Source organism: Gymnoscopelus braueri, assembly GCF_963280865.1.
Source record: "Gymnoscopelus braueri genome assembly, chromosome: 11".
NCBI lineage: Eukaryota > Metazoa > Chordata > Actinopteri > Myctophiformes > Myctophidae > Gymnoscopelus > Gymnoscopelus braueri.
Window position 1 is genome coordinate 8,897,646 of NC_137613.1, and position 15,416 is coordinate 8,913,061.

Sequence of the window (15,416 nt, forward strand, 5' to 3'; positions counted from 1 at the left end):
GACGAGGATTATGGCTGGGGAGTGTTATTATAGTTGTTATTGTTATTATTGTACACTTATTGTACACACTCTAAACAGATGACATGCCATCTGTTTTTGCTCTTTTCCTGACCACACTTCATACACTCCATTAATCCACCTTCTCAAAACAAGCAAGGAAGCTAGGCAAGGAAGCTGGCATTTACAACATACTGTGCACGTTTACCCACTTTTGGCACCCCCACATATTTCCTGTTATGAGCAGAAGTGAAAGCAATTTTGGAGATGGGCTTAGAGGCTCCTCAATATGCACTTCCAATTTGGGGTTGATTGGAGTGATTACTGGGAGTGTGTCTGCAAAGTTTGATGCAGATCGGTCCAGCGGTGTCTGGGATTAGCTGCGTACACTACACACACACACACACACACGCACACGCACACGCACACGCGCACACGCACACGCGCACACACACACACACACACACACACACAAAAAAATAGCAGATCTACAAGCTCACAACGCATCGCATCGCAGCACGTTGTGAGCTTGTTGATCTGCTATTTTCAAACATTTTAGTACTTTTACTTTTGGTACTTTATGTACATTTTGATACCAATACTTTTGCACTTTTAATCAAGTCTTTTTTTTATTCCACACTTTTACTTATAACAGAGTACTTCTACATTGCAGTATTGATACTTTTACTTAAGTAAAACATTTGAGTACTTTTTCCACCACTGTGGCTGTGAATGCTGTGCCCTGAAGCCTGCCCTGAAGAAGTCCCTGGATAGGTGCCAGAACACCAGAATGCTGCGTGCAGAACATCAGGCAGGATGAGCACTTTACCAACAAGCTGTTATACTGATTATGTCATGAGCATGGAACGGTGTTGGAATGCAGGTGAGGTGCGAGCAAGTAAATGTTGATCGTTAATGTTTAAAGACGAGACTGAGGATTTAATTTGTTTGAAATATAGTTAATATCGAAACAAGGGTGAGTGAGAAGACAGCATCCAGGAGAATGAGACTATCTGGTCATTGCCACAGACACTGGGAGCTCCCCGACAGGAAACTTGTGCTGTGGGAGCCATCACACAGACATTGATTACGAGGGCGTCAAACAACAACATACATGGACGTACAGTACAGTACTACTCTACACTGTGGGATCTGGGGGTGTGGCCGAAAAAGGTACCTGGGGGTGAAAAAGGTACTGGTTTGAAAATGGTGAAGAAACCAACTGGCTACCACTGTAACTGTTCTCTGCTGAGATTCATAATGAATTCCATTACCCACCCAAGGTTTCCTTTAGCCGGTGTGCAGCGGCCATTGACCGATAACATTTTTAATTGACCGTTAAATATAAACAACTATAAACAGAAAATGCTATTGTGGGAATCTAGGTGAATGGTGCACCGACTGCACCTGACCTAGTCACATGACCAGGAAGTATAAAAGTCTAGTTCCTCCCATTATAGAGCCTTTTGACTCTTCTGCAGAGGATGGTGTTTCCCCTCTCATGAAGGGATAACCTTAGTGGGGAACATAGAACCCGGGGAACATAGGTATGACCCCTTTGTTTGTAGCAGCTAATGCTACTGCTGGCCTTTGTTTGTTAGCCTACTGTTTGTTTGAGCACATGGATGCTTACCATGCTTGTAGCACTTTAATTTGTATCAACATCATTTTTTGTTTGTAATATCACTGTCTTTTTCTTATACAGTAGCTGTGGTGCTGGAATTGTCCCCCCGCCCCTTGTCCTTGCATTGTGCTGCTGGAGTTGTGCATTCACTTATTCACTGCAAATTAAAGTAGGTTTATGCTGTATGTTCTTTTTAATCATTTGAATAGTGTTTTGCATTGTGTGGAAATACTAGGGCTGGCAAATAATGTATTTGACTGTTTCCTTAAAGGGACCAGTCCAGCCACTGTTTTCCACTGTTATTTTACTTTGATTTGTTCTTTATTTGAGTTCATTCATTAGAGGTATAATAATAATAATAATAATAAACTTTATTTGTATAGCACCTTTCATGACATGAAATGCAGCTCAAAGTGCTTTACAGAGCAAGAATACAATTACAGTTAGAACCAATTCAACAATAAAGCAAACAAAAATAAAATAAAATAAAATAAAAGCAGTAAAATGCAGTATAGTATAGTATAGTATAGTATAGTAGGTACGTAGGCATAGATTTTAGGTTGCCTTCATAGTAGCCTCGATCTCCAGGCTTTTATTGTTTAGTTTTGCAAAAAAATAAAAGCCTGGAGGAGCGCGTCGGTGTACCCGGTATAGGAAGTGTTTCATTTCCTCAACCAACCAGAGTGCAGTGGGCGTCGCTCGTAATGTTGTGTTAACGGGGCGGGGGTTGACGGACAGATCGGTGAACCAATGGGATCAGGCGCAATCTCTCCGCGCCTCTATACACCCGCCCCTCTATACAAGAAAACAGGAGCGCTAGTGCAGCCTACCTTCATAGTGACATGTTTTAATTGGTTTTCTCTCCTCCTTATGTTACAGTGTAACCCTGTTAAAGGCCCTGTCCGCCCTGTTACACAAGGCTTCCTCTCTCTTGGGACTGCACTGTGGACCTTTGGTTTATTGGTGTGTATGTTAATCCCTGACACTGCATGTTTTTATATTGAATACTATGTTATATTGCATGAGTTTGGTGCCAGGCCTGTCCCCCCTCTCTTTCACCAATAGTGCCTTGGTAGTACCGTGTGCACAGGGCGACTCGCCCTTCCCTAGCCAGAGGAGAGTTAACTGTAACTTGTCACTTTATTAGATCATTCTTGCATTACTGACCATGTATTATGTTGCTATTATGTAATAAATGTTCTATTTTTCCACAAACTGCTTCTGGTAAATTGTTCCTGTTTAAGGGAAGTTGGTCATATTACACCATGTTGAACATTCTAAAGGTTTAGGGTTCCTCCTGCCCCCTCCACAAGCGGGAGGTGGCCTATTCAGGCATATTATTAGTTCCACTTACTACACTATTAAGCTATTTCATCATTTAAGCCTATTTTTTATACATTGAAATGCGAAGTTTACAACCATTAAATCATTTAAAAGTTGTTATCATGATCTTAATATGAGGGTTAGTGGGGGGACTGGGGAATTCAATGCATTAGAATTAATTCGACCGCAGTGAAGACTATTTGAAGAGGAACTTTATTGAAAACTGAGTCATATTAACAAGGATATGTTTCACATTAAGCATGTATTTCTCTTTGACATATTTTCTGTTTTTTTTATTTGCCTTTCTGCACCAGTGAAATCTTTTGTCTGCAAATAAACCAAAATCAAAACAAACAAAAGAGAAAAAAATTGAAAAAAAGGACAATTCGGCAGGCATATTAAACCAAAAATGTAAGATTTAAAAAAAGGACATGTACTCAAAATCAAAATGCACATAAGTATAGCAAGACATTATCATGGCACATACAGTATATTTACACAAACGTACGCTCTCATATAGGGAAGTTAAGATGACCTTTTACCGGGACCACATGTTTTAGAAACACGTCATACTTCATCTGGATCTTAGCAGTGATTTATTTCTGTAGTATACACTCAACCTCTCATGCCATTGATTAATGGTAGGTGGCAGTGGTCGCAGCCAGGATAGGGTGATCATTTATTTTTGCTTCCAGAAAAAGAACATGCAAAATGTAAACCACTTGTTTATTTGCCAACCCCTCCAGAACTACTCTGTGGTTATGCACACTTTTTGGTCTAATAATAAGTTTTCAATTTAGGGCAATCCCCAAAAATATGGGTATGATCACCAATCTGCCCCAACATAACACTGATTTATTCTTATCAAGTTTGTACTGTATGTCATGAAGGGTGTTCTAAAATATCTGTTTTTTAAAAGATATTTTAGGGGGCTTTTCTGCCTTATTTATAGTGTTTAGTGGAGATGGACAGGAAATGGGGAGAGAGAGAGATGGGGAGAAACATGCAGTAAAGATCGTCGGGAACGGGACTCACTTGTATGCTAAATGTTTTTCTTCAGTCTATTTGCTTTTAACTGGCACTTTTAATTCTACTGCTGTATATTGTTTTCATGTTTTTATTGCTTGTTGTCTCCGCCAGGCCGAAAGGCATGGCGAGAGTATGTTTTACCCCCTGTCCGTCCTTCCGTCCGTGTGTGTGTCCGTGTGTGTGTGTGTGTCCTGTCCGTGTGTTACCAGCTAATCTCCGGCACCGTTGGCCCGGTTGCTGCGAAACTGTGCACACACACTCCCTGGATGCCAATTCAGAACCTCTGCCTCAAATTTTTCACATGGGCCTGTTATAGCGCCACCTGGAGGCCGATTTGTGCAAAACCCATTTTTTTATATTACTCCTACAGATTTTATCCAAACGTCATGCAAATCGGTACACAGTATCTCTATAGTCATGTGATCAACACGGATCTGTCCGATTTCCCATATTCCATCCTCATTGGCTAAGGTTGCCTTCCAAAATTTGCAGGATTGGTCCGTTTTGAACAAAATGCCTCAAATCATGAACGCAGCTTGTGATTTCCGTGAAATTTCACAAACACATTCCCACTAGGTAGAGGAAGAAATGCCACCTGACATTTTTCACATCAGCCTCATGGTGGCGCTATAAAAGGCTGATTTGTGTTTTTAACTATAACTGCACCGATCTGCGTGAAACTTTGCACGCACACTCCCTAGAGGCCAAGGAAAAACATCCGCCCTGCATTTTTCACATTTGCCTTTTATAGCGCCACCAAGAGGCCGACTTATGTAAAACACATTTTTGGATATTAAGCCTTCACATTTTATCAAAATTTCACACAAATCGGTACACATGATCTCTATAGTCATGTGATCAAGATGGAACTGTTTGATTTTTCATATTTCATCCTGATTGGCTAACAATGACATCTAAAGTTTGCAGAAGTGGCCCGTTTTGAACAAAATGCCACAAATCATGAACGCAGCGTCCGATTGAGGTGACACTTTACAAGCACATTCGCACTAAGTTGAAAAACAAATGCCACCCTTTAACATTGCCCTATTATAGCGCCACCAGGAGGCCGATTTTTTCAAAACTTTTCTTTGTTGTATTACTCCTACAAATGTTGTCCAATCATCATGCAAATCGGTACCCATTATCTCTATAGTCAAGTGATCAAGATGGTTCTGTCCGATTTTTCATATTCCATCCTGATTGGCAAATTCCGAACATTGTTGGCCCACAATAACCTACCTGACCTGGCGGAGACCTGTGCTCCGAGGAGCACTTTTTCTAGTTTTTTATTGTTTTGACATGTCTGTAAAGCACTTTGTAACATTGTTTAGAAAAGCGCTACACAAATAAATTCATTATCATTACTGAAGGCAAATAGTTTTGGAATGTAACAAGCATTCTGATTTCCATTTTACAAAACTTTTACTTCTGCTCTACTACATCTCAGACGAAAATATTGTACTTTTACTCCACTAAAATTATTTGAATACTTAAGTTACAAGTTACTTTGCAGATTTTCAATATTATTACAAAACATACATTAACCTCAAAACATACATAAACTTTAGCTATTTGAAAATAGCAGATCTAAAATGTGTCGCAATCCGACGTGTTGTGGGCTTGTAGATCTGCTATTTGCAAAAGATTTCTATACATTTTGAAAAGTTGGGAAATGGGACATATTAAGTACATATTGATGCCAATACTTTTGTACTTTTACACAAGATTTTTTTTAATATCAAACTTTTACTTGTAGATCATTTTCACATTGTGGTATTGATACTTTTGAAGTACAAAATGTGAGTACTTCTCCATCACTGCCAGTATGCAAGTCCCTCTCCCCGGTGATGGTATGACACTCCCCTTTACATTTGATTGGTCATGATTGAATCCACCTGCAACGCACCCACTGATAATATATTCAGTCTGATCCTTCCTGCCTCATCATTGGCTGCAGGTACTCCACCCTATTGTTATACATCAAATGTCTGTCAATTTGATGTACGCTCAACGCGCCATGTTGTGGACTGCTTTTCACGCCAGTTCACCTGTTTCCTGTGGAATGCCCTCCCTACCCACTTGAGAGCACCACAGTCGGTTGACTCTTTTAAGAGAGTACTAAAGACCTACCTTTTTAGCAAAGCATTTTTTTTGGCTACACTGGTTTTACCTCTAGGCTTTATGCCCTCATGTTTTAAATGTCTTTTCAGTTTCTTAGATCTTTATGGTGTGATGATTAATTTTGAGATTTCCACAAATCTGGAATTGTATGAGGGGAGTTTGAAGTATTTGTTGAAGTATTTATGAAAGTATTTATGAAAATGTTTACTAAGGTCATTAAATCAAGTGTGCAGGAGGTGAAATAGCAACATCTGCTGGGCCGTTAATGGGAACTGCAACCTTAAAATAATCATTTCCTTGGCTTCAAATCCAGCTGAGCTTTCTTGCCGCCTGATCGCAGAACCATTTTTATGCGTGTCAAATAAATATGACCTTAAATAAATAGATGAAAACTGGCAGAAAAAGACTTGCACTCTTCAAAAACTTTTAAGGAAGACTCCTTAGACAGAGACTAATGAAATATATTTCCTTTATTCTAACACGCTCTCTGTGCTCAAAGTGAAAGGCTCAAAAAAGCAGCAAACGTTTCGGTCATAGGCCCGTCAGTGCTGTATCAGAAAAATCTAAACATTCTATAAATACATTGGAAAAACAGCTCTTCAGAGCACAGGTCTTCGCCAGGCCAGGTAGGTTATATGGTGGGCCAGCATTGTATGAATTTATTGCAAAGACACAATATGTTGGGAGTGTTGAAAATCTATACGAGTAGTGGCAGATGTTTGGACAAAATCTGTGAGTAGTGTAAAATTTGGAAAGATCGGCCTCCTGGTGGCGCTATGATTGGCCAATGTGAAAAGGGTGGCATTTCTTCCTTGGCCTAGTGGGAATGTGTGTGCAAAGTTTCACGCCAATCCGATTTGAAGCAATAAAAGCCACTCCTGCAAACTTTGGATGCCAATCTTAGCTAATCAGGATGGAATATGAAAATACCGATTTGCGTGATGTTTTGACAAAATCTGTAGAAGTAGTGCAGAAATCGGCCTCCTGGTGGCGCTATTACAGGCAGAGGTGACACATTTGGGGCAGAGGTTCTGCGCTGGCTTTCAGGGAGTGCGTGTGCACAGTTTCACGTCAATCGGGCCAACGGTGCCGGAGATCAGCTGTACACAGACGGACAAACACGCACGCACGCACGCAGACGTACGGACAGGGGCGAATAAATAGTCTTGGCCACTGATGTGCCGTGACAGACCTGTCACTCTTGGTTCAATAAACCCTAAAGTCCAGTTTATAGACGACATACACAGAAATTACCTTTTACATGCGCAAGGCATCTTTATTGACAAACAAGGGAGATTCCCTCTATACTATGTGAATAAAAGAACAGCAAATTAATGATATTAAAACAATACGACCTGATATATCACGAAGGCAATTCGCTCCACATCTAAGTCTGCATGCAAACAAGCGTTCGGTTGAGCGCCTGGAGAATTCTCAAGTTCTTATCTATTACATTCAGTATATCAACGCTGTGGCTATCAAGGCCTGTCTTCTGACTGCACTCTATAAAGTAAAGGTTGACGGCCCAAGGTTCCACAATGGACCATCAAGCCCTCCTTGGGTACGAATTTAGTACCCACAACAACACAAGATTAAAATCTAGACAGTACTTTATAGAAATTATCCATTAGCATAACATATTTCATGTTTAAAAAAATCAGGTCCCATTTTTCTCTTTTTGAGTCATGTGAGCCGAGGAAAACCCTTTTCTTTGAAGGGGAAACTCTGAACTAGGCTGGGGCAGTCCCAAACCTACCATCTGGACATGAGCTCTTATTGGGGACAATTACATCATTTGATTCCATATTGCATTGCTAAACTTAGGGTCCCTCAGTGGGGCATTCCCACTGAGTTTTCCTTTACAAGCAACTATTCTAACATGTGTAATATATATATATTAAAAAAAAAAAAAAAATCATTTATCTTGTTCTCTGTGTGCATTTTTGGTTTCTTCTCCAATTCCTCTGGTTGAGGTGGTCACTTTTCCGAGCCCGGAGGAGGAGGTTCCGACAGAGCCCAAGACTAGGCCCCCCCCCCAACCCATCCAGTGCCATTAACGAATGTACTTGGCACTGAATGAGCTAAGAGGCGGAGGTCCCACTCCCGAGCCCCCCGGGTCCGTACCCTCCTGGGGCCTGAGACCGGAGCCCCCCGTATTATACACAGGGGCCCCAACCCCCAAGCGCCAGTCAGATCCGTACCCTCCTTGAGGTCAAAGGTCGGGCGTAGATATCGTGCAGGGGTGTTCTTCGTCAAGTTCAGCATGGGGGCCCAAGTGGCAATAAAATGTTTCTGTGGTGTGTATTGGGATCACTCTGTCACTGCTCTCTTATCACTTGCCATTTGCGAAGGGCAAGACAGCCTATATTTAATGTGCCTAAAGCTGCCAGGGAGATCGCTACGATCAGATTACGTCCCCCAACATTACTATCAAAATCAAAATCAAACTTATTATGTATTCTGGGGTCGTTCAGTGGCCTTGGGCAGCATAGATGTCGGGCCGTGTAAAAATCTCTCTGTTTGGTCTCTCAATACTACATCTGTCTCTAAAGAATCACTCTGATTAAACCCCATGAAACAATGGTATGTTCCTGTCTGGCTGAGAGTGATATGGGTACTAGTCAAATTTATTGTGTAGTCACCCTCCTTGATATAAAAATAATAATAATTGTGTAGTAAATATTGTCTAGTGGCAAGTCTTTCACTTAGGTCTTTGGCCCGTATTATGCTTTGGACTTTAATTATACTATCTGGACTATCGACTGTATTTGTACTATTATACTATCTAATTTGTGGCGTGCTTGTGTATGAGAGTGTGTGCGTGTCACTGTCTCTCCTTCCTTACACTTAAGTGTCTCTGTATTGGTCACTCTGCCATAAGTCTAAGCATATCCATTTAACAAAAATTAACGGCAACATTACAACACTTCGACATGAAAGTTTCTACAAGTCACTTAACATTATACTATGTATCTCAATATCAATCTGCTATTATATTATTTCCCTCCTTGACCTGACACCCGGCAGGGCACACAGCATAGGAATGTGCAGAGGCCAGGGTGCCACCCTCCTTTACCCTTTTTGACATACACAACAACACATACCATACACAAAATGTAATTGGAAACACAACAAAACAACTTTCCTGTGCTTTATGCACAGGTCAATTGACATTATCCTCGGGCTGTACAAAATTGTACACTTCTCTTCTGCAACCCATGACCTGTTTCAGAGAACACTTAAGTCTTTCGAACCTCCCCACCGGGGCGCAGTCCCAGGCTAGACCCCTTTCCACTTGAGGTCTACACCCAGGTCACCCTGGATAGAGAGTTCAAGTCTCCTGCTTCCCGGCGTCTTCTTTTCAAAGCCCACCGATCACAGGAGCATCACTCGCTTAGTAACTGTAGCACTCCGGCGGTCGCTTTCAGCTTGTGATGGCCTGACTGTACATTGAGCCGAACGCAGCGACCACACCCGCCTCCTGTCGGGGAGCACGCCATGGAATTAATGCTTTTTGCGATCCGACCGGCGGGTGACCCAGTCGATAGCGATCCCTTACCCGTAGGCGTGGTTGGCGCCCCAGGCAGGAAACCGACGGTCTTGTCCTGGCCCCGCTTGGCTACGGGAACCAGAATATTAACCGTTTTCACCCGCCTTGCCTGTAACCGGTGAGTCACGCGCTCCCGTCCGGTTAGGTGTGGACTGTCATCCACGCACCATGTGCTGCCAACCCTAGGAGAGAGCGGCAGTCGGCACACCGACTAGACGGTTCCACAGCTAGGATGTTGATTCATCCTTGACAGAACACGGGGGCCCTTCAGTCTCTCCCCAGCACTATATGAGGTCTTTAACGTGCTCTGGGAGCCTTGCGACCCCGCTGCCGCCTGTTAGTGGCAAGGGATTGGGGAGCCTACCCCCTAACCTCACCACTTAACTCAACTGCAACAGAAATCAACTACCTTTCAATTCACGTAACAAATTTAGATACACTTATAAGATATTTTGGTATCTTGTAAGGGCCTAAATGTCCCCAGTAGGTATGATATCTAGTGTTTCTGCTATAAACTTATCTTGCTATGGTTCACCCTGTCCACCCTGCCACAGTGTGATCAATTTATCGCTCCAAAAAAATCTCACTTAAGTCTTGTCTTTGGTTTTGAACAAATATAATATGTTCACACTTATAACTTAATTAGTCGTTACATGTGCCTTCATAGTTTCAGCTTTAGAAAAACTGAAAAACAACAGGCCTTGCATACTTAGATTACTTTGAAAAAAATATAGTTTGAATGTGGCATTCTATTTAGCAATAATTCCAAGAGTTTGTCACTTGTCAATTAAGTCCATTGGACCTCCCTCAACAGGGTTGTTTTTCTCACTTATTACATTATTAAAGTTATCACTTCTAATTGTTTTAGTCATTTGTTGTGTAAGTTCAAAACAGAACGAATTATGTTTTGGATAACGATACGACCAAGCACTAATAGCTCTGGTGTGTGTGTCTCCCTTGCTATTGTATCTATAAACGTAAATCGTGTTGTGTCCTCTCCAGATCGATAGAAATGTATGTATTTGCACATGTCGAGGCTACAACCACAGAGAGTGGGCAAGAGGTCAACCCCGGCTGCGTATATTCCATTGGCTGAAGAGACGAGAGGTCATGTGTCCGTGACCATATCATAGTAGTGCACTTAAGTCTTTCGAACCTCCCCACCGGGGCGCAGTCCCAGGCTAGACCCCTTTCCACTTGAGGTCTACACCCAGGTCACCCTGGATAGAGAGTTCAAGTCTCCTGCTTCCCGGCGTCTTCTTTTCAAAGCCCACCGATCACAGGAGCATCACTCGCTTAGTAACTGTAGCACTCCGGCGGTCGCTTTCAGCTTGTGATGGCCTGACTGTACATTGAGCCGAACGCAGCGACCACACCCGCCTCCTGTCGGGGAGCACGCCATGGAATTAATGCTTTTTGCGATCCGACCGGCGGGTGACCCAGTCGATAGCGATCCCTTACCCGTAGGCGTGGTTGGCGCCCCAGGCAGGAAACCGACGGTCTTGTCCTGGCCCCGCTTGGCTACGGGAACCAGAATATTAACCGTTTTCACCCGCCTTGCCTGTAACCGGTGAGTCACGCGCTCCCGTCCGGTTAGGTGTGGACTGTCATCCACGCACCATGTGCTGCCAACCCTAGGAGAGAGCGGCAGTCGGCACACCGACTAGACGGAAAACACAGCTAGGATGTTGATTCATCCTTGACAGAACACGGGGGCCCTTCAGTCTCTCCCCAGCACTATATTACGTCTTTAACGTGCTCTGGGAGCCTTGCGACCCCGCTGCCGCCTGTTCTAGTCAAGGGATTGGGGAGCCTACCCCCTAACCTCAACTAGTGTAAAGTCTCTGAAACATTCAAAGTCTGAGTAACCCAAGCTTCCCCAAGGCTTGGTGTCTGTTCCCCGTAGGTGTCATCAGAAGTGAGTCTCAACCACGTCACAGCTTGTATCTATTGCTGGCCCTCTACGTCATGTCCAGAACGATGGTTTATGTTGTGGTGTTTCACTTGTAGCGCACACAGTACAGTTCCATGTCCCATCAGGTCACAGCTGGAAGTGAACCTCTGCCACTCATGCTGTAAGTTAGCGTCGAATGTGGAATCAATACATCTCTAACTTCTGTGAAGGTCCATTTTGGGAATATGTCACTTAGTGTATGGATTACCTACAGGCACTGTGTCTGTGGCACTTGAATGTATTTTGATACTGCAGTCTGTGTGGCAAATCTCGCTATGGTGCATGTGATGTCAGTAAGGCCTCTGTTCTGCTCTTGGCCTTCATGTGCGCGTGCAAGCCATGTTTGGTCTATAACAACTAATGTTTTATGATCACTGCACTCCAAAATGTCACTCTCCACTACAGTATATGTTATGCAGCTTGGCCGTGCTAATGAAACAAGGAATTAAGAGTTCACACTACAAGCGTTTGGGCTTTCTGCCCACTTACATTCTTAAACGTATTATTGTTATTATTATTATTATTATGATTATTATTATTAAAGTTATAATTAGTTATGTCACTCACTCATACACTGACTTTTTGTACCCCATAATTGATTTGAGCGAAAATATAATTACACAATATAGTTGCCCCATACCTAAACATACAGATTAATTTGAATATTATTGTATGCAAGCTACTGTTTTCTCTATATTTCTGCAGAATTATCTGAAGAAACTAATTTATTTGAACGTCATATTTCTACTCTCTTCTCACCTCTGACCTCGCTTTTTTATTTTATTTTTTACAACTGACTCCAATCATCTAATCTAAGGGTGGCATTCCCTAGTTATCAGTGTCCTTAATTTCTGGGATTACTAAATAGTTATCGCACATTTCAGACTGTTCATAACTGTAACAACAATAGCAGATCTACAAGCTTGTAGAAGTATTAAGGATATAAGCGGGCTTGGTCACAGTACAATATTTCTGCATTTATTTTATTATTCTACAGAGAATTTAGTTGATCTACACACTTATGTTGGGTCACTAATTTCAACCAGATTTACTTCCACTGTCCATGACTACATTTTAGCTGGGAGCATTCTCATGAAAAAAAAAATTGTTTTCCTTTTCCACTGACAGTGTTGTGGGAATCTTATCAGTGTGTGTGTGCCACTGCTACAGGCATCTGGTAATGGGTGAAGGTCACAGCGCCTTCCTTCCCCCCCATTCTTTCAACTGTCTATTTTAATAGATTGAAGGAAGACTATTTCTCTCCCTCTATGTGAAGCTGGTGGCCACTGTTTATTTATTCATCTTATTTTAAATACGTTAATTAATGACGTTAGATCACTGCAGTATGTAAATTCTCAGGGGTATAGGCTTCAATATAACTCAAATTTTTTATATTCAGCAAAAACAGTAGTAGGTGTCCTGGATGCACCAACCGTGAATGTGGGGTTATACTCACAACACACCATCTCTCTCTGTCTCAACAAATATTCCCCTACTCTCGTCTGAATCCTCAGGTCGACACACCGCTGACTCAGAAGTGGATGACTGTGCCCCACTGAGTCAGACTCAAAATGGTACACCGCCATGCACTTGTGAATCCAACACAGTAACCAGACTCAGTAGTTCCCTACAAGGCCGCCCCAAGCAGAACTATATTATTTGTGTTGAACCCAATTACATATGTGGACCCAGGAACGGCAACGATCGAGGGGCACATATGAAATATGTTGAACCACGGCCCTAATGTATAAAATGGGTGCGCCTGTCATTCATACGCTCACAATTTCTAATGCATTCACCTCCAACACTTACCCCAAAGTGGGACACACATACAGCTGCAGCAGTCACACGGTCAGTCACCACTTGTCAGGCGTTCAGTGTAAAAACCAGTTGGGGATGTGTCCGGTGGCGTAACGAACATATACAGAACGGACCAGCAGTCTGTGTGCAGCACACCTCCTGCTTACAGTAGATACAAACATGTACACTTAACAATGACACAATATCCCAACTTTGTTACATACAAGACAACACAAACAAACAAACAAACATATAGAGACCTTCATTCATTCGGAACACATACATATAACATACATATAAAGACAACATATATGACACACTGTAGTACTATTTAGGGGGCAACCCTAGGCTGCAGAGCCAGCCGTTCACGTCACCTCGCTCGGATGCTGGAGCTAAACATAACGTGCATGTAACCTGTAGTATTTTTGGGGTCGCCCCTTAGCGGCAGTCTCAGCTTAAACATAACATAACCTGTAGTATTTCCTTAGCCGCAGTCTCAGCTTAAACATAACATAACCTGTAGTATTTCCTTAGCCGCAGTCTCAGCTTAAACATAATATAACCTGTAGTATTTTCTTAGCCGCAGTCTCAGCTTTCACATAATATAACCTGTAGTATTTTCTTAGCCGCAGTCTCAGCTTTCACATAATATAACCTGTAGTATTTTCTTAGCCGCAGTCTCAGCTTTCACATAATATAACCTGTAGTATTTTCTTAGCCGCAGTCTCAGCTTTCACATAATATAACCTGTAGTATTTTCTTAGCCGCAGTCTCAGCTTTCACATAATATAACCTGTAGTATTTTCTTAGCCGCAGTCTCAGCTTTCACATAATATAACCTGTAGTATTTTCTTAGCCGCAGTCTCAGCTTTCACATAATATAACCTGTAGTATTTTCTTAGCCGCAGTCTCAGCTTTCACATAATATAACCTGTAGTATTTTCTTAGCCGCAGTCTCAGCTTTCACATAATAACACATAACGACACATAACGTACACAACTTAGGCTACACTATCTTCTCCCATGTACCCGGCGTGGTTTGCGGTTTAGAGATCCTAGTAAAGGCCACTTAGTGTAGTGTCTCAGTACACTATAGGATCACAGAGGAACATAGGATACAGAGAGACAGTGTAGTGTCTCAGTAAACTATTGGACCACAGAATACAGAGAAACAGTGTAGTGTCTCAGTAAACTATTGGACCACAGAATACAGAGAAACAATGTAGTGTCTCAGTAAACTATTGGACCACAGAATACAGAGAAACAGTGTAGTGTCTCAGTAAACTATTGGACCACAGAATACAGAGAAACAGTGTAGTGTCTCAGTAAACTATTAGTACATTACGACAATTGTACGGATATATTCATGCAGGCACACAGACAAACCCCCTACATCTAGTGTAAAACTAATATTAGATAAATTCACCCGCACCGAAAACCAGAGCGTGAAAAAGTGGTATTTCGAGGTACAACAAGAATAAATCCATATATTTATATATATAGCCATGCATTGCTCGAACACCCAAGTTGAATCGTGGGTTATTCTAGAGGCCTTGACATGAATATATATATAAATAAAGACAAATAACTGATAGTAACAGCTGATAGTTAAACATCCGTGTAAAAAAACGTCGGGGTGTCTCCGGTGGTCTCATAAACATATACAGAGACGGTTGCTGGGAGGATCAACTCGGTCCACCCAGCCACGCTAACAGGACATCATGGGGTATAGGAAGTACAGAGCCTAAGTATTAAACACAAAGGTCATTCAATCTGCTGTTCAGTGGTGACTTCACATGTATGCAATCATATTTACACATTGTCTTTAATAATTGACCTAAATTTGGTATAATACAATTCACATATAGCACCGCGTGTACCCTTCCTGGGGCCCCAAGGAATTGTAGCACATAGTGTGTGGGCGAATTGTTATTTGGATCTTATGGATCCAGCGGTCGTCTGGACTGGACAGGGTCACGGTCGGGGTCACCAGCTGATGTGCCGTGACAGACCTGTCA